Below are 8778 nucleotides of genomic sequence, written 5' to 3'. Positions count from 1 at the left end.
AAATGTGTCCTTAGGCAATTTTGTCATTGTGTGAACATCGTAGAATACACTTACACAACCTACATGGGCAAGCCTACTATATGCCTAATATATATGGTATAACCTATGTTCCCAGGCTACAGACCTGTGTAGCATGTTACTGTACTGAATACTGTAGGCAATTACAACACAATGGTAAGCACTTGTGCATCTAAACAAATCTAAACATAGAAAAGGCACAGTAGAAATATAGTATAATAGAGAAAAATAATAGTACACCTGTATAGAGCAGCTCTATTATAATCTTAGGGAACCACCACTGTATATGTGGTCCACCACTGATGGTAATTTATAACAATGCATGTCTGTAATATGTTTGCCACTCTGAAAAGCTTTGACATCCTGTCCACCTGGTCAGAAATGAATGTGAAGGTAAACAAGAAATGATGTGTTCAATTCTCAGCGGGCTTTCCTCTAGGGGAAAGCAGACAGCTAAGTAAACCTCATTTGGCCTAACAGAAAAGAAAGGAGGGAGAAAGAGGGAAACCGGAAATCCTCCACAGAACAAATACAATTTTATAAGCATCAATAGAAGGTCTGATTTTTGTTTTGGAATGGGCTTGTTTATAGTTGACAAGCAAAATATTTAGAAATGTAATGGGAAGAAAAGGTCACCACCAACTCCAACAAATTCTACCATTAGTCAGCAAAATGCCACCAGTCTGGATTCAGGCATCTGTGTACAATTATAACAGCATTCACAATGCACTCTTCACCTTCAAAGCCCTTTCCGCAGCATTAACGAATGAATTCTCACAACAGCCTTCTCAAGGAGGTGTGATTATATCTGTGTGGGAGAGAGAGGCTGGGGTGGCCCAAAGAGGTTCTCCTTTCCCTAAGCCTGAGAGAGACACATCCTGGAGATGCCAATTCTTGGCAGTCTCTGGTCAGCTAGGGCCCTCCCAGGTCTCCAAGGACTATAGATCTCCTGGCTTCCCTTGAGTGCAGGAACCATCCAGAGAGGAGGCCACCAGCTTTACTGCTGCCAATCACCAAGAACTGAAAGACACAGCTCCCTCTCTCAGGGGTGATGAAAGCTCATTTCTGTATCCAAACAGGCATCTCTCCTCCAATCATTAGTTTTCCGAGCTCTCTTGCAACATGTGCTGGCTTTGTCCTGGGTTGACTTAGCTAAACTGTAACTAGAATTCTCAGAATTCTCTTGCTTGTATAATTCTAAGTTAGGGTTGGCTACAAGAGACGTTAGAGTGGGATCTGGGAGGTGAAAGTGAAGTAGCCTCCATTATGCTGGTAAGGAGGTATAGGGCTCCAAGCATCTCTTTAGCTTAAATTGCTACTACTCGTCCACTGCCCATCTGTTGGAAGACAGCAGAGCTGGGCCTGTGACTCTTTCAGATCCTACAAGATTTCTTCCTTCAGCTCCTCTGGGTCCTGAACCAGGCATGTGCTCAGTTCTATGGAGAAGGACGCCTGCTTCTGCAAACCAATTGCTTTGTCAAGGTGGTGAGTGCTATGGTCTGAATGTTGGTGTCTCCTGACAAATTCATAGGTTGAAAGTTAATCTTCGATGTGATGGTGGAAAGAAGAGAGGCCTGTGGGGAAGTCCTTATGTCCTCACAAATGTAATGAGTGCTCTTATTAAAAAGATTAAAAGGAGCACATGAGGACACAACTAGAAGGCACTACCCATGAAGCAGAACACAAGCACTCACCAGACACCAAACCTACTGGTGCCTTGATCTGGAGTGTCCCAGCCTCCAGACCTGAAAGAAATACATTTCTATTGTTTATAAATTACCCAACATAAGATGTTTTGTTAGAGCAGCTTGAATGGACTAAGGCAATGAGTGACACACGTGGGTTCCAGTTTGTCTTCAATGCTTCGTGCTGGTGCATTCCAGTTTATCCTTGGCCATTCCCACTTCATATCCAACCTTTTCTTTCCAATTGATGATCCTAGGGACCTGCAATGGCCACAGACCCATCACCAGATGAGGCAATAGCCTTCCATAGACTTCCTCACCAGCTTCCGTAACTGTGTAAAACATAATCCCTGTAGAAAAGACCTCATTCACCTTGTGTCTCATAGTGGTTCAGCTTCCTTGATCAAACTCTAACTGACACAGGACATTTGACTACTTATGTGATCACAGGATCTCCAAACGGAATGGGTCCCCAACCGGGAGTCTACCCCCTGGAAGCCTAGAAGGCATGTAAAATGGCATCTGTGGTTTCGGTGGGCCTCTCAGTTTCCCCTATTTCTCTCCTGTAGATCTGCTTGGCCTCATTTCCTGTGAACTAGGACTTAGCAGACCTGTGAATCTGAATTCTAACCCAACAGCACATGTCCAGTCCTCTCTAATCCCTCCTGCTGACTTCCATCCCACTGGTGAGGGCAAATGAAGAAGCAAAGACTGGACAAACAAAGTGGACCCAGCCTGTCCCCTTACTGGTCAAGTGTTTATTTAATGAGGAGCTACCTAAAAGATGTTCCATTCATGTAAGTTTCAGTCTCAAGTGTGAGGCTAGTTTGGGGATTTAGTGGCTTCAGTAAGAAATCTAAATATTTTCCAAGAAAGGCCAAATATGGAAGAAAGAGGAGAATAGTTCAGAATAACCTTCCCAAGGGGCCACCATTTTTCCAAGCAGAGTGCACCCATGTTCCCTCAAGTTCACACCATACAGGAGAGTTAGCAGGAGTGTTGGGGATGGATGGATGGATGCTGTGCTGGACATCTGCGAACAAGCTCTAAGATCCAGACTCTGCCATTTCCCAGCTCTTCTCTATATTCAAAGAAGGATGACCTCTATAAACTACCAATGTTCCCCACTGCTTCCTGCTTGGTTTGGCCAATGAGAAACATGGGCAGCATATTTGAGAATGGGCAGAAAAGAGAAGCCAGGTTTTCACACCCCACCCCTACTAGGGGCTGAGACTTCTCTATCCAAGACACCACCAGTTGGATTCCCTCCAGAACCAGCTTTCAGCAGGTAGCTCAGGCTCTTGGGCTTAGGTAATACCTTTGTTCCTCCAGCCCTAGGGAAAATAGGAGTTTTCAGCAATTGCTAATCTTGGGGTTGCCTTGCCTTACCCTGCTTGCTCTTTCAACTCTTCTAAAAACCTTTGTAACTAATTTCCCATATTAAATTTCCTCTATTAAATTATTCTGCATGGGTTTTGTTTTTTCTGGAGCGACACTGGCTGATACATATGCTTTCAACTCTAGGGATTAGAATTTGCCAAAACTGACGCCCTTCCAAGATTTTTAAGTTCCCTAGGCTAGCATCATTTTTTTCCATTTCTTGTAGACAACAATACAAAAAGTGTTGCCGAAGAGGAAAATTGAATGGTAACTCTGCACCCAGTCTTTATGTGGAGGGTGGGAGCAGAAGACAAGGAAAATTGACTCAGGTTTTCTCCCTAACTCAGTAAAAGTAGATATATACTATAGGGGTTTCTCACGTCATAGTTATGGGTTGCTATTCATCCTTTCCACACTCTCTTACCCAAATTTCACTTCTTTCATGTATTCACCAGCATATTTTGAGCATCTGCTAGGCCCTGGGGATACAAAATGGACAAGATGCTACTGACCTCAAGGAACTTCTAGTCTAGTGGACAAGTGTGATCATGTGCATGTCCTTTCTAGGATTAGCCCTTACCATTAGAACATGTAGTACTGATGTAGAATTATCCATTCCAATCAAAACAGCCAGATAAGTTCCTCACAGACCAGAATCTTTCCAGCAACTTCAGCAGAGATGTTCACAAACAAAAGCACATCCCTTCAAAGTCATCCTCACAGCAACCCTCATCACTAGGGTCTTTCATATAGGAAGGCAGCAACACGCACTCCCACAAAGGAGACCATATTCTCCCTCTTCAAGTTCAGATCCCAGTCTCTTCCAGATTTGGACATTCTGATCATTCATATCATTGCCACGTGTGCTCTGACTACATATCAGTTCAATCTACTAAATCTTCAAGGGTCGTCTTGGCCTACATGTTCAGAAGATCTCCTAATCTTCCCTTTCCCTACTCCAAGCAAGACACTGACCCTGCTAGTCTTCAAGGTTTCTTCAGATCACGCTTCCACCTCTTCCTTCTTAATCAGTTTTATATCTTTCCTCAGCACTTGCTAGGTTCTGGCAAGTAGAAGGCATTCAGTGTTTGTTGAATGAATGAATGTATAGATGCATGGATGATGAGTTTGGAGTGAGAAGCAATCAATGATGTGTTAACTAAGGGTTGTCTACAAAGTACTGGTTTGGAAATCTTGCTTTAAGTGCAATACCATGCTTATCCGTGATCATCATTGGAGTCATAAGCCAAAAATAAGACTTTCAAGGAATAATACTGAAGCTTCATCCCCAGGCACAGACCAGCACCCGTGTATACAGAGGAAGGCTGGCTGCTATACCTGGACCTGCAAGGGTAGTTTTGCCCCAAGATTCAGCCAGTATTAGAAAATCAAGATTTCTAAGGAAATGTTTGAGCCATCCATTTCCCAGAGTCCCCTCACGAAGTTGGCTCAGTATGGATCCAATATTTTAAAATCCTCTACTGGCATTTCCAGTTGCAGAAAATGTGGATCATAACAAACTGCAGCAGACAGCTTCTTAATTTTCCTTTGCAGGAGCGGCCTGCAAACCCAACACCCACAGGCAAAGCCCTATGCAGTGTCAGTTGGAGACCACAGGAGAGTGTCTGTTAGCGGCTGTAAGACTTTCCCTCTTCCCAGACCTCAAACCTTCGAATCTGGCTCATTAAAGATAGACAGTAGGCTCCCCTGAGGCCCAGACCTTTCCCCAGCCTACTAGAAATAACCAGGAAGCCAGAGGTGACTCAGCTCCTACTTAGACCCAGACTGACTTTTCTACCAGCCAGTGCTGTTGTTTCAAGGTCCAGTCTTGACGGGAGCCACCCACCCCCCAACCTGTGAGTAGCTCTTCCCCAGGAAAACAAAACAAAACAAAACATAAACCAATAGAAACCCTGAAGTTTAGGCAGCAGATTTGCAATGACTTGGGCACCATGTAGAATTAACACAGAATGCCTCATGCCATAAGATGAAATCACAGCACCCAAAGATGAGCCAAAGGATGGCCTCCACGTCTCCCTACATTGCTGAGGCGAGTGGCAAAGGCCTGCCCTCTCTCTGCCTTCTGGGCAGGAAGTCTTACATGGCTCTTGCATTCCATCCAAAAGACAAAAGAGGGGGTGGATTTCTCTGAACCCTCGCCAGGTCACACTGAGGTGGGTGTTGGGTCTTTTGAAACTGTCAGAATGAGTATGCTTCTGATTATGGGGTTCCCAAGACTCTGAGCCAGCTTTTTTTTTTTTTGTAAGCACATACATTTTCTTTCTGGACCACAGCCACGTTGCTCTGGCTATGTTAATCCCCACAAGTAGTCACAGTGCTTCCCAGGGCATCCAGGGAGTTGCTTGTTTTAGGGAAATCCTGTTAGTTTGAACTCTGTTCAAGAATGTGCCCAGTGTGCTTCAGCCCAGGAGCAAAGTAGATTCAGCCTAGAGAGTTAAAAGCACTTGGGTCCTTGGGGGTAGGGGACAGAAATGATCTGAGAGCTCATAAGCCTGGAGGAAGAGTATGCAGATCCAAGGGTCACTTAACTCAGCCCTGTAATGTTCTGACCTACAAACTTGAAGATTAACTGGCTACTGGAAGACTCTCTGCATACCCCGATTAGTGAAGGGTCAGTTTACGTTGATGTGAGGAGGGCATTTGCAAAGTGGGATTGTCCTGGTCACTCCACCTCTTGTTTTAGGGCCTTCCTCTTCCAGTAGGTTCTCTGGGCTCTTGTCTGTCTAAAAGACCCATGACTTCTCAACACAGTGCCTTTGCTGATAAGGAAATATGCTGCTCTTCCCAGACGTTTACCTCTACCTCCTCTTTCCAGACGCTTTCCCTACTCATCAAAGCTTGCCTATCCTGTGTGTCTACACTGATAATAGGAGATGATAATTACTCCCTGTTAATGTGTTTTCCAGTATAATCCTTAAAAGTAACTGGAGCAGGCCACTTTCTATATGCTGGGAATTTAAAAGAGTCTCTTACATCCCAAAAACTCTCCACCTCTGACTCAAGGCCACTTAGAGGTTTACCATCAAGAGTGACTCATTTGGCTTAAAGTTTTTGTTGTATATCAAAAAGCAAATCAAAGCGGCAGTATAATCTAGAGGACAGAACATGAGACTGAGAATCAGGGGCCTCAGTCCTCCTACTGGCTCTATCATAGCTGCCTGTGTGACCTCAGGCAGTCACTTCACCTCTCCGGTCCCTAATGTGCTAGGCATCCCCAAAGGTCGGAGCAATGGCAATTTACTGAATCAATCAAGTTACACAGCCCCAAGGCCTGCCTGTAGGGGGTAGTTCTAAATAGTCAACGACCAGATATGTTCCCGCCATAGACTAGCCTGCTTGCGAGTTGCGACCTTATGATCACTCATATGTGTGCACTCATCAGATTCCCTGCTGAGATTGGGTTTTATTTTGCTGGCAGAAGAAAAGAGAAAAAAAGAGAAAGGGAGGGAGGGACAGAGAGAAAATGAGCCAGAACATAAAAGGTACCATCCAGAAAAGGGAAAGAAAGTAGAAAGGGAAGGCAAAGGCAGTGGCGCTGAGGAGAAAATGGGCGTCCTTGCTAAACATGCTTCCCTTTCTCACAACCCAGCTAAGATCTACACAGCGCCCATGGCCCAGTGGTTAATCAAGCTAACGGAGAATGTTTTGAATTTAAATCCTGACTCTACCTCTCATTCTAAGAAAGTTATCTAGCCTTTCTAGACCTTGGTTTCCTACTCTATAAAAGGAGGTTAATATTAGAACCCACCTCAGTGGGTTACTTGGAGGACTAAAAGGAATAAAGCATGTTAAGCTCTGCCCTAATAATGCAGAACTTTTACCCACCAAAGACTCACTCTATGTAGGCTATTTTTATTATTAGGGAGGAACACAGATCACCTGAACTCCAGGAGGCATCTATAGGAGGAAGTATTCTTCAAATAGGAAGACAAGGATGGTGCGGGTTGCAAGGCTTCTGAAGTCACACCATGTAAAATGGGAAAATTAGCTCTGCTAAATGAGCTACACTAAGGAAATGCCTAAGACCTCCTTATGAACCCAAGTAATCCATAAACACCAAGCTATTAGTGCTCGGAGTGCATACCCTGCTAAATGCCTGGTCAAACATCATATTTGGTTGGTGCAAAAATAATTGCGGTTGCCATTGGCAAAAACCGCAATTGCTTTTGCACCAGCCTAATAGCATGGGACTGAACTTACATGTGTGATATGTTCCCTATGATGCATTTTAAAATTTGATGGTTCATGACTAATGAGTAATTTTTAGTTAAGAATGGATAGGCCAGGCATGGTGGCTTATGCCTGTATTCCCAACACTTTGAGAGGTCAAGGTGGGTGCCTCACCTGAGGTCAGGAGTTCGAGACCAGCCTGGCCAACATGGTGAAACCCCATCTTTACTAAAAATACAAAAATTAGCCAGGCGATGTGGTGGGCACCTTTAATCCCAGCTACTGCGCAGGCTGAGGCAGGAGAACCGCTTGCATCCTGGAGGCGGAGGTTGCAGTGAGCCAGATGGCGCCACTGCACTCCAGCCTGAGTGACAGAGAAAGACCCCATCTCAAAAAAAGAACATGAACAGATAGATCAAAGATCAAAGTTGAAGTATCATCTACAATAAGGTCAGCTGTAGCCTGAGGATACAGCTATTCTCAGAGGGAATGAATGAGGATGGAGGATGGGTTGAGTGGGTGGGTTTTCTTCTTAAGCCACAACTTGAGATTCTTATCACAATGATAATGATGGAGGCTCTCAGCTAGGGCAACTTATTAAACTACTAGGGCTTAAAGAAGTTTGTGTGAAAGAAAAATGATCTAACAAAACATGTTTTTTGAATTACTCCATAGAGTTCTTTTCTGAAGAACTAATTTTTAAAAATCCGAAGTCCTTACAATGGCTTCAATGTTCTATATGATCTAACCCCTTTTGTGACCTCATCTCCCAACACTCTTCCCCTGCTCCTCCTCAATCACTGCCAAGCTCACTCTCTCTTTAACATGCCTTATCCTGTTTCCAGAAAATTCTCCCCAGATATCCACATGGCTTGCCCTTTCACTTCATTTAGGTCTCTGCCCAAATGTCACCTCATCTGAGAACCCTTCCTGACAAGAAAACCCTAAAAATACTTTCCTCTTACCCTGTTTTATTTTCTTTATAGCACATAGTACCATCTGAAACTCTAATAATAGCACGTACGTGCTAATAATGACACTTTAGTACCACCTTACATCCTGATGCACTTAGTACCACATAGCACTTAGTACCACCTTACATGCTAATAATAGCACTTAGTACCACCTTACGTGTTGATGCACCTGGTACCACATAGCATTTAGTACCACGTGCTGATTGGAGACATTTTAAATTTTCTTATGTTCATCTTAGTATCCATATACAGTGCCTGGTACATGGTAGACACCCAAAAACTATTTCTTGAATTAATGAATGAATGAAATTGTTGAGTGGATGCATGAATGAATGAGTGGGGATGCAGTTAAGTGGCACAACCATTAAGCTAATGTTGGCTCCAGAATGTGACTCTCTTAGAGAAAACTGTGTGGTACTAATCTTATGTGTTTTGTTTTATGAAAGAAAGCATAAAATAGAAGATTTACCCATGACTTTAATCCTTTTTGAATTCTTATTTGGTCCTAAAAACATAAATTCCCCTTTCAA

The sequence above is a fragment of the Theropithecus gelada genome, chromosome 4 (assembly GCF_003255815.1).
Source record: "Theropithecus gelada isolate Dixy chromosome 4, Tgel_1.0, whole genome shotgun sequence".
NCBI classification, from domain to species: Eukaryota; Metazoa; Chordata; class Mammalia; order Primates; family Cercopithecidae; genus Theropithecus; species Theropithecus gelada.
The sequence above is the reverse complement of the archived record's forward strand: the minus strand, read 5'-3'. Positions refer to the sequence as shown.